This window comes from Diabrotica virgifera, chromosome 4 (assembly GCF_917563875.1).
Source record: "Diabrotica virgifera virgifera chromosome 4, PGI_DIABVI_V3a".
Classification (NCBI taxonomy): domain Eukaryota; kingdom Metazoa; phylum Arthropoda; class Insecta; order Coleoptera; family Chrysomelidae; genus Diabrotica; species Diabrotica virgifera.
The window spans coordinates 179122813-179141601 of record NC_065446.1 but is presented as its reverse complement, the minus strand read 5'-3'; the positions used below and the strand labels follow the sequence as shown (position 1 = coordinate 179141601).

The 18789-nt window shown below is 30.9% G+C and overlaps 1 protein-coding gene and 1 long non-coding RNA gene across 4 annotated transcripts in view; both read left to right on the top strand.

Moving 5' to 3' along the window:
- LOC126883268 (transcriptional regulator ATRX-like) overlaps window positions 1-18789 on the top strand; it is a 442769-nt gene that overhangs the window by 391880 nt on the left and 32100 nt on the right. The window lies entirely within an intron of this gene.
- On the top strand, window positions 278-1490 carry LOC114330729 (uncharacterized). Its single transcript, XR_003652522.2, has 2 exons — window positions 278-902; window positions 1184-1490. It is a non-coding gene; the product is annotated as an uncharacterized LOC114330729 (long non-coding RNA).

Here is an 18789-nt window from a genome sequence, read left to right as displayed (position 1 = left end):
CGCTTCCGTTGGTTCACCTCCAAGATTCGTTCTTATTGTGGCTGATTGGTTCCAGTATAAATTTTGTATTATACGTCGGTCTTTATCATCCATTTGGGCTTTTGTTAGAACATCCATCATTTTTCGGTGTTGAACTGAATCAAATGCTTTTGGTAGTCCACAAAGCAGGTGTAAATATCGCAAGTCATATCTCTGCATTTTTGAAATAAAACATGTAGACTAAACAGTGCATCTCTTGTACCTGCGCCTTTCATGAATCCAAACTGTGTGTCTTGCATTCTCTCTTCGCATAGCTTGTATATTCTACGATATATAATTTTAAGAAAAAGTTTTAATGTATGGCTCATTAGACTTATTAGCCTATATTCTCCGCACTTTTTGCTCCCTGTTTCTTTGATAAGGTAATAAATTCTGAAACTAGCCAATCTTTTGGGATATTGCCTGTGTCATAGATATTATTGAAGATTTTACATAGTATTCGTAAAGATTCATCATCAAGAAGTTTAAGAAATTCAGATTGTACTCCGTCTGATCCTGGAGCTCTACCTTCTTTTAGTGATATTATGGCTGCTCTCATTTCTGCTACTAGTATAGGTGGTCCTGTTTTCGTATATAGGTATTGGGTACTGGTTCTCCCTCTCATCAAAAAATAAATTTCGTATGTAATTTTTCCAGGTATTCAGCCCTATCCCTTTCGTGACCGGCTGACACGATCGTGAGATCATGTTTATGTGGGTATCAATATCAAAATAAACATATTTTTACTAGGAAAGATGACATCAATATGTTGTGTCTATCGTGTATTATCAGAGTAACTGAAATTATTTAACTAATTCGCGCTTAGTTTGCAATAGAATACCCTATAAAGAAGGCTGTGTATTTTGACGACAAAACCGATAAAGGTAAGTAAAAGATATCTTGTTTTTTATAAGTGTTTATGTTATTGTAACGGGGTTGTGGTATAGATAAAGTTTCGACTTCAAGATAATAAACAAGATTTAAGAAATTATTGGTTTGTTTGTAGAGATCTTGTCCCGTAAAATTTGAATATCACGATAGTGAGTTGCCGTCACACATTCAATTTTCAATAACAGGAAATTAAAATACTAAATATTTATTGGTTTGACTTTTTATTAATTTTTCTATATTTTAATGATAAAAGTAGTTTTTCCAATTATTACAGGTGTGCCTCTCACCCACGATTTGGCTCTAGAGGTGTTAAATGATGGTAACTAGTCCGAAATAGAAGATTCAGATGGCGAAAATGATGTTGCTTTTGACGTTTAGATGTTTAAAAATAACACCGATGACAAGGATATTAAAGAAACTGTATGATATGAAGGACCTGCATTGGATGAAGAACCTGTTCCTTCAACGAGCTCTTCTTCAGCAAAGAGGCAATGGGAAGACATGACATTTCAGCAAAAAATGTTTGTTCTATTTTAGTTAGTATGTAATAGCATATTAAACAATTATAAAAATAATTTTTATTTGGCCCTAATGGTGTTTTACGTTTAATAAACATGAATTTTTTCATACACTTACGATCCTGCATTCATACAACATAAGCCCAGAGCGCACGAACGTGACATGTCATTTGTGACAGATTCAAACAATGAATTTTTTTTCTGCATTTTTTACACCTTTCTTAGATACCATATATCGTATTTATTCAAAGGGAAACTTCATTTTCACTCAAAAAAAAATTCAGGCCTGAAAGGGCTATTCTGTAACTTTTAACAAATCGAATAGAAATGACCAAATCGAATCGTAATTACCCGAAATCGGAATGTTTGATATCTATCGCGTTATTTTCGTGTTTGGATTGGTATTCTATAACTCACATCGTAAGCAAGTTAAATCGAAATCGGCAATTTCTATTTCACGCGGTCAAGCGGGGGTGGTAACCCCGCATTGTCAAGCAAAATTGGTGTTCTGTGACCCGTTTGTTACTGGTTCTAAATTTGAAATACGACACCGTTGCCATATCTTCAATTTTTCATATTATCACATTACATACAGTTGCTTTTTTAAAAACAGTTTTGAAATAACAAAAAAGAAAAGTTTTGAAAAGTAAACAATAAAATGTTGGACACAAAAACCTCAAAGATGATAAATGGTTTTAATTCAAAGTTAATTAAAATTGTTATAAAAAAGAAGATAAACTGATAAATAAAAAAGATAAATGAAGCTAAGATGTATAATTTAAGATATTACTAATATATACAATCTTAAGATTTGATTCCCGCTAAAATAACTGATAAACAACTTTTCCCAAAAACGGCGTCTTTTCTATAATTATTTTCTTTTCTATAAGCGTTAATTAATACAAATACAAGTAAACTGGTATAGTATATTTATCAGTCAACGCTATAAGTCTATCTTTATATTTTAAACGTTCTTGTTTAATCTATTCTTGTACATTATGCCATTGATTGAAATTGTACAAGAAATATCCAAAACATGTTTGGCAACACTGTGATTGGCAATCATTCAGCATTCAGAATCAGGATTCAGAATCTGAATTTCGGATGCCAAATCAATTTTAAGGTTAGGTTTGATGCATACTCGTACATGTCTAAATTAAATATACAATTCCCTAAGTAAATACCACCACAGACTAAAAATTAAGCAGATACAAAAGGTAAAAATAGTATAAATAATGATAAATAAGTAGTAATAAATTATTTTTTGTAGATATAGAACATAAACGTCAAAACAAAATACAATGCGCTTGTGTCAAACACAATTCCGATTATCGAAATCTAATTTCGACAGGGTAAATGGTGTCGAAGTCATTTCTATTCACTATTCCGATTGTAGAGATTCCGAGGGAGTTATGGAATACCGATTTTGACTATTTCTATTCGACTTGGCCACTTCTATTCGATTTTCCTTACTTCTATCATCGAAATGAGTTAAAGAATAAGCATGATTATTGATACTCTCTTTGTCCACGATTATCTCTCCATTGTCATTAACAAGTTTACTTATTCTTCTGTTTTTACATTTGTCTGTAATTTCTCTTACCTTCTTATGCCCGTTGAAGTCGTCGTATTTACTTTGCAGAATTTCGATTTCTTGGCATTTTTTCTCCAGTTCTTTCTGTTTGGCTTCTCTGATCTTTCTCTGTATCTCTCGCTGTAATGTTTTATACATGGAGTTATCGTTCTTATTTTTCCTTCTTTCTTTCATTAGTTGCAGAATCTCTGTCGTCATCCATGTCTTATTCTTACGTTCTTCGTTCTTCATAAAATTGTTTTTAATGTCGTCTATCGTTTTATTAAGGGATTCTATCTTATCTTCTGTGCTTTCCGTTGTATTATCGATTTCTTTGAATTTTCTATTTAATGTTTTGCTGACTATTTCTTTTACTTCGCTACATTTCAGTTTTCTCATGTCATGTTTTTTACAGTTTTTCCGCGTATTTTCTTTTAACTTGGTTCTATACACGCCAACCAAAGGATTATGGTCAGATTGAATATCAGTGTCCGGGTAGGTTTTAACACTGTTGAAACTATTTCGATATCTTTTGTTAACAAGCATATATATTCTCCGTTGTCTCTAGGTGCTTTCCACGTATACAAGCATCTAGGTGGTAGTTTGTAAAATGTGTTTAGCACGATTAAGTCATGCTCAGCTGCAAAGATACTCATTGTTTCTCCTCGTTGATTTCTCTCTCCTAATCCATGTGGACCAATATGTTGCCCTTCTTTTCCGTTACCTATTTTCGCATTGAAATCTCCCATGACTATAAGGAGTTCGTGTCTCGGTATATCTCTTAAAAGGTTGCTTATTTGTTGTGCATAGACTTGTATGATGTTTGTATTCACCGGTGACGTATTTATTTGTAACAGGAGGATGCTATCGTTCACTGGTATGAAGTTGTTGACATGTTTGGCTATACTTTTATGTGTAATAATTCCAACTCCATTTTCATATTTACCATTTTCTTATCCTGAATAGTATACTCTGTAGTCTTCTATGTCACAATACCTTGAGTCAGGCCACCTCATTTCGCTTGTGCCCATTATTGCTGTTACATAGGTACTTACCTATTTGGAAAATGTATGTACCTATCTAGTAGGTAATGCTTTGATTTACATAAATTGATTACCAACATAATTTCTACTAATCTTCATCTAATACATTGTTTTCTTACTCTATATTTTGTTGTATTTTAATATTTTAATTTCACAAAAATCAAACTAATTTGATTAAATTCAGAACTGTCAAACAGTAAAACGTTTATTGGCCTATCTTCGCACATGCCAGAGGCTTCGACTTCAAATCCTAAGCACCCGAATAAACGCGGGTTCGAATCCCAGTGCAAGTTTTTATTTTTTTATTTTTTTTATACATTTTATGATTGTAAGTATATTTGTTATATAATTTTTTTTCAGAAAATGCGTATTTAGTTAAAATTTTTGCCAACAATTATTGTTCAGAAATCATTTCTTTGTGGCATTTTTCAATGTATTCGTGTGTGTTTTACACTTTTATTTTTTTACTTTTTGGTATTGTTTTAATAAAATTTTTTGGAAAGTAGTAAGTATTAAAATTAGTTTAATATTTAAATAAAATATAAATAAACTGTTTAAAGTACATATTAATTTCGTTGGAATCTATAATAGAAGTATAACTTCTTACGTGCGTACAAAGTACACACACATTCTTTTTTTCTCAAAAGTTTATAGTTTTCGAGTTATAGACGATTTAAAATCTGAAAAATGCAAAAATGCACATTTTCGAGGCTTAAAAATGAAAAAATTAAGTTACAGAACCACAAAACAAGAGATAAACGTAATTGATTGCGGTTGGAAATTCAGCTAAGAACGTACTAAAAGAATGATTAACGTTTCGACGCTCAAATCGGGTGTCATTGTCAAAATACAAAAAATATTAATGAATTAAACAAAAATTTCGTTGCTTAGTAAAAAAATTCTTCTAATAATTTATTTAATCTGATTCATTTATATCGACAATTCAGACATATTATACATTTTAAAGTAGAAGACTTTAAAATGATATTGCAAATATTTATGAGTTGCGTTACTGGGACGACTTTACTGAAAGATAGTTCATTCGATTACATGAAATCAACCGCAACTCAAGAATATCCGTCACAAAAAAATCATAACATGTGATCTGTCTTTAAAAAGACAACCACATGCAATGGTGACAGTAAAATTCTCGCGATAGAGATTCCATAGTAAAACACGAGGGAAAACCAGGAAAAAACCTCGTGATACTATCCCGATATCGTAAGTATTAAGTCTCACTCTAGTTTACTCCCAAAACTAATACCAAATTCTGACCTTAATATTATGTACATGTGTTATTTTAAATTATAAATAATATTAATAATACATAGATATATAAACAATACCATTGATTATAAACACACACATAGATACCTCACTCTAAGGTAAAAACGAATTCAGTGTAAACTCCGCCTACTTACACCTCTTTACCCCTCAAGCCTAAGTACTACCTGACTGTATGGTGGCGACATTAATTGAAATCTTTGCCAAGATTGAAAAATAAATTTGAGTTACCTGCTCCAGCCATTGTCCAGTGCAATAGGCGACAATATAAGGGTGGCATTCAGCATTTTCACAAATAATTTTAACGTGCTTGTAATCTATATTATGGAATTCCGATTTTACTTCAGAAAAAACGCTAAAAATTGATTAATGAAAACAGTAGAGGATTTTTAAAAATTATTTATTTATCAATACACTACAAAGGAATAACAAAATATAAAATACATAATAAAATTAGCAGTGATAAATTACATGTCATGTAAATTACTTTTTTGTAACTTTTCAAACAAATTAATTTCCAGAATGAGGCTTTTCATCGATTGTCATTTGTTTCGAGCTTCTGTCATGTGTCACATAATATTGATATATCTACGTCATACGTCTTCGGTTTGTATTATTGTATATACCAATAAAGTATGTCGTAGATATATCAATATTATGTGACACATGACAGAAGCTCGAAACAAATGACTGTGGATGAAAAGCCCTATTGATGCAAACTAAAATATTTCAAGCTAAGATACATAATTTATTCCAGATTTAGTCCATTCACTCACGGTAAAATATTGCAAAAAACCTCCTAATTTTAAAGAATCGCTTGGATTGACATGAAATTTGGCTTACGCCTAGCTAAGATATCAAAGAAAAACAAATGATGTACCGATGTGTGCTTTGGCCCTATGGTTCAGTATCACCCCTTCTCGGGAGTGAAAAAATATATGTTCAAGATAAGTTCAGAAGTGCCTAAAATCACTAATTCTAAGCAACTTTTGTTCTATAGAGTTTTTTCACTACGTCAATACTTATTTCGAGTTATTGAAAAATAAGTTCTTTTTCGTCAAATTCCATGTTGAATATTTCAACGTGAAATAATAAAAAAAATGAAGCACTTTTCGACGAAAACTCATTACAACTTTTTTTAAAGTGTTTAAAAAAGGTTTATTTATATTATTTTTGTTAAGTTTCTAGCGTCAAAAGTAAGCAAGTTATGATCAAAATATATTTGGTTCCTATTTTTTTGTTAAAAAATCGTGAAAATCACGCCCTAATTAGCATCCTAAATGAAATTAATCGTTACAACTTCACAAGATCACAACTTGCTTTACTCGTGTATGTATTGTTTCATCGGTTCAAAGTGGAAATTTTTGAAGGAGCTCTAGTTGAAAGGGCTTGAACTAGTCAAAAATCACGAGTGTATGCAAATTTTGAACAGCCACATCTTAACCAATTTTTGCCTTACAGAAAAACAAAAAATCCAAAATATTCAGAAAAGCAAAACCTACATTTTTTTTTACTCTTTGTGATTTTTGGTGTCACTAATAAATTTTAAGTTATTTTGAAAAAACATTTTTTTCAAAATAAAAAAAAATTGTAAAAAAATAAGCCCTTTGAACAAATGAAACTTACAGATCAGTATAAATAATACATAAGTAAAATAACTTGGGAAGCGGTAACGATTAATTTGATTTAAAATGCTAATTGGGGGCTGATTTTCCCGAGTTTTTTTGACCAACTTTATTTTGAGCGTAACTTACTTTTTATGCTAGAAACTTATTAAAAAACAAAAATGAATATTTTTTTGAACACTTTAAAAAAGTCGTACTGAGTTTTCCCCAAAAAGTGTAAACTTTTTTGGTTATTTCACGTTGAAATATTTGCTTTGAAATTTGACAGATATGAAACTATTTTTCATTAGTTACAACTTTGCTTCTACTGGGTCTAGAGAGTTCATACATACACCATTTTTTTCTCTTTTTAGAAGCTATATTTTTACTGGTAACCTTTTTTTCGGTAAAATACATATTTACTTTTTGAGTTATTTGCAAAAACCCACCTAAAAAGTGTTTTTTTTTTGTTGAAAAATGAACATATTTACACGCAAATACCTCGAAAAGAATTAACTTGCTTAGAATTACTTTTCTTCTTTCCTATATGTATTCCAAAATTTCGTGTCAACCCAAGCGGTTATTTAAAATTTGGAGTAAAAACCGTGATTCAATGGTATTATTGGTTTCTATTATAGTTTTCTACTGTAGTTTTATAAAATAGTTTTAGCTATAGTTTTATAATAGTTAAGATTATATTTAGAAAATTGTATCATGTTGTGACTGGCTGTATGGCATTTACCAATGCCAATTAAATAAATAAATAAAAATGTTATAAAACTAGACAATAATACTACTATAACTACAGCTAAATTAATCGCAATAGTTGAAGTATTCAAATATCTACATTATTAATTTACCGAAAATAAAACCTAATATATAGCTATAAATTTTTACAAAATAACTGCAAATATCTAGGAACCTGGGTAAATAAAAACGATGACCAATGTATCTATTAGAGAAATCAGGACACGCATTGAAATTGCAAGACAATCATTTATAAAAATGAAAAAAATGTTTGTTAATCGAGATCTTCCTCTGTAGCTGAGGATAAGAGCCTTAAGATGCTACGTGTTCTCGACTTTGTTACATGGAATGGAAAGCTAGACACTAAAAGTAGACAATATAAATAAGTTGGAAGCATTTGAGATGTAGTGCTATAGAGGGATTTTGAAAATACCTAGATCTAACGAGTTACAAATGCAAAAGTATTAAGAAGGTTACAATGTTACAAAAGGATTGCGAGGTGATAAAGAACATCAATACAAGAAAGCTGGATTTAGGCCAAATTACCAGAGGAGCGAAATATGAGATATTAGGCTCATAATGCAAGGTAAAATTAAGGGTAAAAGATCCATAGGTAGAAGAAGAATTTCCTGACTGAGAGACTTAAGAGAGTGGTATAGTTGCAGCTCAATAGATATTTTCAAAGCAGGCGCCAATAAGGTATGGATAGCTGTAGTGATGGCCAACCTTCGATATGAGAAGGAACTTCGACAAGAAGAAGAGGATATAAATGTTGTTCTGATAGTAACATTGTACTACAAAAAATTGACAATTTATCTAGAAAAGGCAATATAGAAGTCTGTGCAAAATAAGAAATTGTACTGAGGTGAACTAAAATCAATATGATTTACTGTTCGATCGCATACTTTTTACATTTAAAAATTATCTAAGGACTTTCTAGAATTAAGACATCGATGTTTTAAAAAAAAAGTAGTGGTGAGTACCAAATACAATAGATTATTATCTTTCTTTGAAAAAATACCACAAATTCCCAACGTTCAAAATGAATAATGTAAGTACATACATATCTTGATAAAGTGACAGGGAATTTCCAACATATAAATAGTTGAAGGCCATTTGCCTAGGAACAATAGGTAAAAGCTGGATTAAACAGACAGGATTAGAAAGTTTAAAACATCACTAATGAGATCATATTTAAAAACAAAGTAAATAAGTATATTTGAATGTTAATTCTTTTCAAACTAAGATCACAGTATAAAGAGGGAACCTCTATATACTGTGATAAGATTGTAAAATTAAAATATTGGGAAAAAAAGATATATATTTATTATTTCTTTTTCTGAAGAAGTACTTTCATTGTTGACAATATTGAAACATTTTATTATTATTAAAAGTCGAGAACAATTTAAAACCACGTTAATATTTATATAAAAGTGCTTTAAAAATGAAGGTATATGACTCTTGAGAAGAATTAATATTTTTTAACAAACTTGGTATACGACTCATAATATCTGACATCTGATTCTTTTATTTTTAGTTTTGAGACATGCAAGTTTTTATCAATAATACATTTTTCCCTAAACTTAATAAAAAAGTTTTCTATATGATTCCAAGGTTTTAAGACATACTGATATTGTTTTCCTGATATTATAAAATACTTGTTAATATCTACTGTATATAGAGACTAAAGCTAATAGTGTAGTTTAACATACAGTTAAGTCCACGGTTATTTACCCGTGCGTCATTCATACCCGGCGAGATAAAACATATACTTTTTATCTAGCATCATTCTCTTCCACGCATGAAACTAAAGACAAACCAGCTACCGCCTGTTATTAAGTAAAAACACATGTTATTTTTATGAACGCACTAAACTCAGTACATTGAAAAGATCTAGGTAGAAAAAAAGACGTTTTCATATTTTAAATACAATTTGTGACGTTTCTGGTTTGTTTACTTTTGTGGCTGTCAGTCTGTTGAATTTTTTGCTGTTTACTTGTCGAATTTTTGCATTTTGATGTTTGTTTACCTTTACTTTTATCGAAAATAAGTAATTTTCTGTGAATCTTTTCCCTTTTAGTTTTCTGTTTGCTTTCATTAACGTTATACCACTGACAAGTTTTAAAAAGTTTGATTTTTACCAAAAATTTTATAATTTTCCTTTTATGGTCTTCGCAGCTTTTAAGCCAATTAGTAGTTAATAAAATATGGTTAGTCACATAGGTTTCAATTTTTTCGAAAACTGCATTATCTACTTTAAATAAATTAAAAGCCTCGTGAAACTTTTCTAACAATATTGTAGTAATAGTAACAAACAAATCTGATGGTCTCTGAAGAAACTTTATTTCTTCATTTGCGCCATAATCTCTGAAAAGTAACATTAATTCGTGTTTCTGTAATAGAATTTTGTTGTATTTTAGCAAGTCTTCCTGGCATTTACTACAATTCAAGTTCTTTATAATCTTATAGTAAATATAACCAGCGACATATGTAACAGCACACGTTTCTAAATTTGTTATGCTACATTTGCTGGAATGTGCCGTGCTTAAAATTTGGTTGTCATTATTTTCCTTTTGCATGTCTAAAGATTGTTCTACATGAACTGTTTGGGTTTCAATGGACTCGTCAGATATTTCGACGCTGGTTACTTCGTGGGTTAAATCTAAATTATCAGTTTGTGCTATTTCACAATTTCCATTGTCTAAAGCAATTTTTAGTTTAATATTTGTGTTATGCTTAATGGCAATTCTTAACTGACTAACACTAGGTGTTGGATTGTAACCACCCCGATTGCGCACAATAGAGAAAAAATTTTCTAGAGGATCTTGGTTCAGAAAAGATGTTAAAAGATATGACACATTATGTTTTTGAAGTTCCTCCCACAAACATAAAACTGACAAAATTGTCCACTGAAAGCCGTGTAGACAGTGAATATTATTTCTCTCTTTCTGATTTTCAAAAACTTTAATTTTTTTAAAATATTCTAAACCTGCTTTTAAGTTTTCAGTTGACTTGCTTAAAGTTGACATTGGCTTTCTGTTTGGGTTACTATCACTACAATATTTGCTGTTAAGACCATCAAAAATATTATTTATAATTTTTAAAAATTCGGCAGTATGAGGAGCCGTTTTGGTGTGTAACTGGCCTACAGATTTTGCTGTTGATATTGCTGAGGCAACTGAGTTGGAAAAAATTTGGGCTGCTAATTTTACACGCATTTTTTGGAAATTATTAGGGTTTATGTGAACGTCTGTTATTTTCACCATGCATCGTGCTCTCACATTGGTTCTATCGATGTTGTATGTGTATTCAATATCTTGCCAGGATATCTGGTTAGAATCGGCAAAAAACGTCAACTTTTTGTTAAGAAAATTATTTCTTAGACTTTTTAATAAGTGGGGTGTATCAAAAACAGTGAAAATCCTCTGATTTCCTATTTCTATTGCAGGCTGATCCTTACATGCGCCTAACAGCTTAAATAAAGCTCTATTATTAGATGCTTGATCACACACTAACACTTTTGGTATATACCCAATATTTTGTAATTTTGAAACAACTTCAACTACAATGTTTTTTAAGTTGTCGCTATGTATTGGACCACCTGTAACAAAATAGCAAATCGGAATCTTCCAGTTATGTAGCAAGCCGCGCATCATGAAAACCAGACCTGTGTTGGCAAGTTTGTTTGTTCTTCCTAAAGCACCTAAATCTTGAAACCCTTCTATAATGTCATCTAATTTATTGTACTCCAATTTTTTTTTCAAAGAAATTTCATCAAACATTAACACACAAATTTTTTCCAACTCATCCATTGTCTCTGCTTTTTTCTTCAACTTGTCAATTAAGGAAGTGTTTAAACCAGTTCTTAATTTTATGACACGCAACCAAGTTTGAATTGTTTTTACTGAAGGTAATATAAAGTTAAGAGATCTAATTAAAAATTTGTAACAACTAGGAGACTTATAATAAATGGCCAGAGCTAAATCCTTTTCATTGTGACTCCATTGTGAACGAGTTTTGTGTGAAAACTGCATATTAACAAATGTGTGCACGTATTTGCTTTTATTTTCTAACAGTACCTGTAACATGAATTTGGTTGCCGATTTTTTGTTTTTTGTTGTTCTTCTACAATGCCGACTGTTCTTCTGACGGCACTTCTTCTTTAAAGCATTTACTTGATACTCCAATTTTTTTACCTTCTCCGTCAATTCAGTTTCAAGTTTTGTGGGCAAATTAATTTCAAAACTGGAAATATCACTGAGACTACTACTTGATCTCTTAGGCGATGGAGTTGACCTAACCATACAATCGTCACTTGTAGATCTTTTACGTTTCGTACCGCAATAAACGTATGTAGAGCATACTGGTGGGATATCACCTAAAATAGGTGTAATCATTGAAATGTATGTGTAATTTTAATTAAAGCAAAACAAGCATCATCATTATTTCTGGAGTGATAGTAACAACGTATTCATATTTAAAAAAAAATCTCTTTTGATTTAATTGTATAAAAATATTTAAATCATTCAATATCCACTGATTTTATATAAAATATATTTTAATAGTAGTATTCTCATTGACAAAGCGCATTAGGCAAACATAAAAATATTTATAAAATTGAGTACTCACCTAAATCAGTTGTTAACTGTGTAAATTTTAGAGGAACAGCATTTTTCCTTAATAACTTTCTTTGGCCACTTTGGTAAATATGTTCCACTGCAAAATGATGCTGGCAAATTACCCTCTGTTTAAGGTCAGTGATATCCATCAATAAAATATCAATGTTCCCGCAGTTTTTTTGCCAAATTTTTGTACGCTCTACGTCTTTCAGTGGAAATTTAAAGAAAGATATATTATTATTTGTTCCATCGTTTCTTTCAAAACATCCCGCGTAAACACACTTATGAGTTACAGAGGCCATTTTGTCTAAAATATGAGTCCTTTTTTTTATAAAATTCCGCTCTAATTTGTCACAACACCTGCCTGTCACAGATAATACACCTATAGGGTAAGTTCGGCCCTGACACTACTCCTACCTCCTCGCAAGTCAGAGAGAGAATGAGAAATCTCGATACGGTTTTCGAGTAGCGCCATCTAGTTTTTGATACGTCTTTCGGTTACCAAGAGGTGAGCTATCTATGGTGTTTTTAATCAATGACAATACTAAAATATAAAATATGTACTAACTCGATATGATATTGACTTACTAATCCTGGTATTTTCTTTCTACTGACTTCCTCTTTTAGTATGGGTAACCACATCCTACTGCATTCTACCGAGGAATTTGCGACACAATTGGTTTCATTTAGCATAATTAAAGCCGCTTCTTTGATTTTTCTCTTTTTACTATCTTGTTTTCCATATATATTTTAATATATTTTGTTTTCCATATTTCACGTAATTACACCCACATCACAAACCAGTGTGATAAATGTTTTTTTTACAATTAGGTAATAAAAAGGGCAATACTCAAATCTATGTTTTATTTGATCTTAAAAATAGGTGATTGGTTTCGGAACTTACATCATATGCCCCATCTTCAGGCCATATAGAGGTCGTATTTGTTTGTAAAACAAATTAATAGCTAAAAGAAATATACAGGGTGTTAGTAAATAAGTATGAAAAACTTGAAGGGATAATTCTACATGAAAAAAATAATGGCAGTTTGCTCTATAAACGTATGTCCGCAAATACTTCGTTTTCGAGATACATGTTGAAGTTTTTATTTCAAACTGTGAATTTTTTTATTGATCTAAGACCGTTTGAGCTATGGAAAATAAATTTGATGGGTTTTAAGTGGTAGCTATTGCGCATTTTTTGATATATATAAATAACAATTTTGTATTCATCATTGGCGCGCCTACGGGTAATGGTCTGAATTTTTTTAAAGAAAAAATAGTACGCCACTGAGACATTTCCAATTAAACATTATTTTTGTATTCCACGTTTATTGTCTTTTTTTCATATGGTGCACCGTTTTTATGCAAAAAATTAAAACATCTTCGCGCGTATTTTTCATTTTGTAATACATTATCAAGAAGTCTCCAATATAACAATACCATACTTAGAACAATAACAGAAAATATTTCTAAAAAGATTTTAACTATGTGCAAGGCAAAACATGTTCAAAATTACCTCCTTTAAAGGTGACGGAGTAATTTTATATTCACCATCGGCGCGCGTGCGGGTAATGGCCTGAATTTTTTAAAGAAAAAATAGTACGCCACTGAGATATGTCACATTGAATCATTTTTGAATTCCTCGTTCAATAGGGAACTTGCATAAAATTTTAAATTCGAAAAAAATGGTATAAATCACAACAGAACATAATTTAGAACCTGTATCAAAGATAAAAAAGTTTTGTTTGTCTTTCGTTTGGCCCCTAAAGACGACTAAAAATTCAACTTATACCAGCCACCCCAAAAACGCGTCGTGACGTCACGCCGTTGTATGTTTACATTCTACACCAATTGTATTGGGACCGTGTAAGTTCGGCAAAGCGACACCTGGTTTCTACGCTCTGCAGCTTTATTCGCACTTTTAATTATATTGGCCAATTACATTAGTCCTGGTTACTGGATAATTGTCAAGGCCATAGTCCAAAAAAATAATAAGACGAAAAAATAAGATTCAGGTTATGTTATTAAAACGTAAACAATTGTATGCAATAAATAAAATTAGTTATTAAAATGCAGTACTGCAAGCAAAATACAATTAATTAAATTTACCTTTATATAATAATTGCATATCATATCAATATTGTGGAGCAATATATAATTTTTCTTCTTCAACGACAGTAGGTATAAAATGTACGTCAATTTGACAATTTCAATTGACTATATGAATTATTTAAGAAAGTTGCAATTGAAGCCTCTATACTCTGGGTATAGAGATTTTTGAAGCGAAAGAACTGACAAACTATGGGGAAAATGGGAGAAAAGAGATTTAAGACAAAATGAAGAGTGACTTAGCTCAGAAGGAAAAATCAAAAGGGCAGAGAGACACTAAATCTCGAGTGAGTATTCGGGCTAGCTTCAATACACCGAATATTGGCTTTAGAGATATAAAAGGAAAGATATGATAATAAAAAGATAGTAACTAGAAAGAAAATGAGACCTGTTAATACAAAAACTTAATACAACTAGGTAAGACCACTGGAGATAAAAGGGACGATAAAGAGAGAAAAAAATGGGCGCCAACTCGGACAGCTCAACTTCTGGGACACAGTATTTGAAAGCTCACTCTACTTAACTGTAGAGAAAAAAGAAAAAAAACCTAAGTTTTGGGTCCAGAATTTGAACCGCTCGAGATTTTGAAGTAACGAACGACAGGAACTAATGACACTGGTCACGACCACCTGAAATACAAAATAATAAATACTACTCTTGTCCTGCTATATTATATATTGGTGATAGAACTGAGAAAAAAGAAAATCAACTTTACTAATAACAAATATATTTATAATAAATATTTCAACTTTTATTTCAACAATTATAATAAATAAGCAGTGGGTAAATATAAATCTTTAAAAATATATATAAATAGCACATAAATAGATAAATATCTACACATATAATATCAATCGAACCACAGTACTGGAAGAGATACCCACCAAATAACAAATAAATATATAAATAACAACTGTATACCAGTACTGGGCGATATATCTACAAAAACACAAATGAGTCGGATCAGGGACTCTTTTATTAACCAGTATTTAAAAAAACCTTTGTAAATGTTTTCCTTTATCCTCTTAAAGACCGCAAATTGAATTTTAATACCCCTTCCCTTATCACTTTTATATTGAATTAATTTAATTTATTATTTACCATTACCTAACCTAACTGTATTTGAAAATTATTTAAAACCAAAAAAATAATACCCCCCTGTTACAAAAATTTAGATAGTTACGTTACTTGATTATATGCATATAACGAAGCTCACAACAGCAGGTAACTCTAAGCAAAATTGTAGTAATGACATATGAGTAAAAAAATTATGAGTATAAGAAAAAAAAATATTAAATAACAATAAATGGGAAAACTTATCTCGTATACACAGCTATCACAATATAAGTCGAGGTAGGTACATATGTCCTCTTGGCTCTCCAAAAACAATATCCAAATTGAAGGCTGTGTATGTGAAGTTATGCTGTATGGGTGGAGATGGCAGGTAACGGTGTCTGATGTCCTCAAAGGGTGTCAACAAATATAGGGATGATCCACAAGGTAAAGATGATCCCACAAGATATTAGGTTTGTTCTATTATGTTTTATAGCAAAATGAATCCTCTATCAAGGTGGCTAGTCTACAAAATCAAAATAACATTTATTTAAAAACGATCCAGCAATCTCTACAGGAACCGTTATTATACAGTACCCATCCAACCTCACTGAACCAACAAACAAGACATTACATACGTTAACATTACGAATTTAATCAAAAGAATCAAAATAAACCAGATATCTTGGTTATGTCATGTCAAATTTCATGTCGATTTGTCGCGTCTGCGCGTTATGGAGAAGGGTCTGAAAAGTTGAACCTTCAAAGCCTCATACAAAAAGATGACAGAAAAACTCTAATGAAGTTTATAAGAACTACAAATCGAATGAGTTTGAAATAATGAGTTTTGGAATTTTAATCCTTTTATTATTTAGATATAGGGCGGGTATTTATGTCCCGGTTAAACCGCCATTAGCTAACCGGGGTTTAATCAGGACAGAAATGTATGCATAACATAGACATAAACACAATTATACTTATTATTATGATTAGGAGTGCGAAATTGGAAAACCAAGGTGAGGGATAGGAAGCTGATTCTGGAACCGGTCAAGACCCACCATGGGTTGCGGAGCCAATGATGATGATATTATGTTTATACATGATATTACAACGCAAGAGGCCCAAAGAGGTACTTTTCTGTCCCGATTAGCTAACCGAGGTTTAACGGGGACATAAGTCCCATAATCTATAAAGTTTTGAACCAAAAGTATGTATTACACTTTCATTTTCGTGTCATCAGCATTTGTTTATTTAAACATACTGTCAAAAAAAATTAATAAAAAAACACCATAAAGCTAATTTTTCTATTATTATTTTTGTCCTTTAAAATAACTTCTTTGTTCATACATTTTTGCTAGTTGTGGAAGGCCTTTTAACAGAATGAGATATAAAATAAATTTTAAAGGATACTCAAAATCAAACACCAATATCATGTATTTATAAATTGCTAATAATAATAAAATACTTAAAATCAAATCAGTCACCAATATAATATACCTATTAATTTATAAATTTATTAACAAACTGCAGTCCAATAAAAATAAAATTATCAACATTATACTACATAACAATGATTTTCCTTTCATGTTCGAAGCATACACTACCAACATTCGTCGGAATATATTCTTTTTAGTATGTGTGTAGTAGAAGCATAGCATGTACTATAAAAACATTCTAAATTTCATGTTTTTTGCATATACAGTAGACTCGCGATTATCCGAGACTCGGTCATCCAAGCCCCTCGGTTAACCGAGGCAAAAGTCATAACTGGTGAGTTACAATTTTCAACCTTGGCGCAACATCGCCGCCTCAATATCAAAAAGAGGAATAAAGCTTATGCAAAATCAAAGACTTTTTTAAACAGTAATATTGATAATGTAAATATTTTTATCTTTTATAGACAGTACTGTATTAATTTTGTCATTAAAATATCCACAGTTATGATTATTTACGTGTTTTTCTATCAATATAACCAATCTCAGTGTTAACCGAGTTTTTCCGTATCCGAGGTAGTCACGGTCCCAGTTACCTCGGATAATCGCGAGTCTACTGTACTTCGAAGAATATTCTCGGACCAAATATACTGAGCACATTCATGTATGTAGTTACTTAGAATATTCGTAAAAGTTTATTCTTGGAATAAACCTTTTAGGCTATTGATTATGTTCAAAATAAGAGAACTAAAAGGAACTACAACGTTAACGGGATTTTATTGTCTCATATCTGTCTCTAAATTAGAAAAAACCATGGAGTGCTACCATTGAAATGGGTGCGTTTTTGAGAAAGGGGTGAATTAGTCACAGGGTGAATTAGGGTGAGTTCTATGCACTTTTGATATAAACACATCTACAGGAAAATTGTTCCAGGTTAAATTTACTATCCAAACATCACATTTTAAAGTCAAAAATATTTTTTTTTACAAAAATATATTCAAAATAAAAGCAAGAAAAAAACACGAAAGAAAGCAATTTTGTTTTTAGCCCCATAACTATTTTCCACGGGGATATAGGTATAGGCATTGCTTTAGCGAAAAACAACTTCCATCCTTCCTCTTTAAAATGAAGTTTGGTAAAATTCTCTAAGATTTATAGTTTCCGAAATAGGATTTTTCTAAGTTTGCCGCTCACAGCATTTTTGGACAATTTTCCCCATTATTTCGCAAACATTGTTCTGTAACTATTTCGTGCGCATTTCTATGTATATGCAATAGTAGAAAGAGAAATTAATTACCTTTAAAATAGTCTATTGTATAAGGTTATTTATACAGCTCTTTCTAAGCAAGTTATGCTTTTTCAAATTTCTCATTATGACTTTTTTTCTTGTACGTTTAAGTATATACATTGTGGAACAAAAAAAGCTTATTTTCTTTACTTTAAAATGGTGTATTGCAAAAAATTCTAGGACAATTTTTAAACACGATATCCGTATGATATCCAAGAGTATCCGTAATTTGAGAAAAATTTTAAATTTTTTAAATTTATTTCAATTAGAAAAATATGATTGCATATTATATCATAATTTTTTTTTCATAAAGTTAATAATAAAAAAGTTTTCCATAGGGTTCCAACGTAGTGGGACCTATTGCATGTGTATACATATCGATACCTCAAAGCAACAGTGAGATAAGTAGAAAATTTCAATTTTTTTTAAGTACGCTATTTACATAGAATGTATTGCACTCTATACACTATACTGGTAACACTGAGATATGTATCTCTGATAACTGAGATATACATATCTCAGTGTTACCAGTATAGAGTGCAATACATTCTATGTAAATAGCGTACTTAAAAAAATTGAAATTTTGGACTTATCTCACTGTTGCTTTGA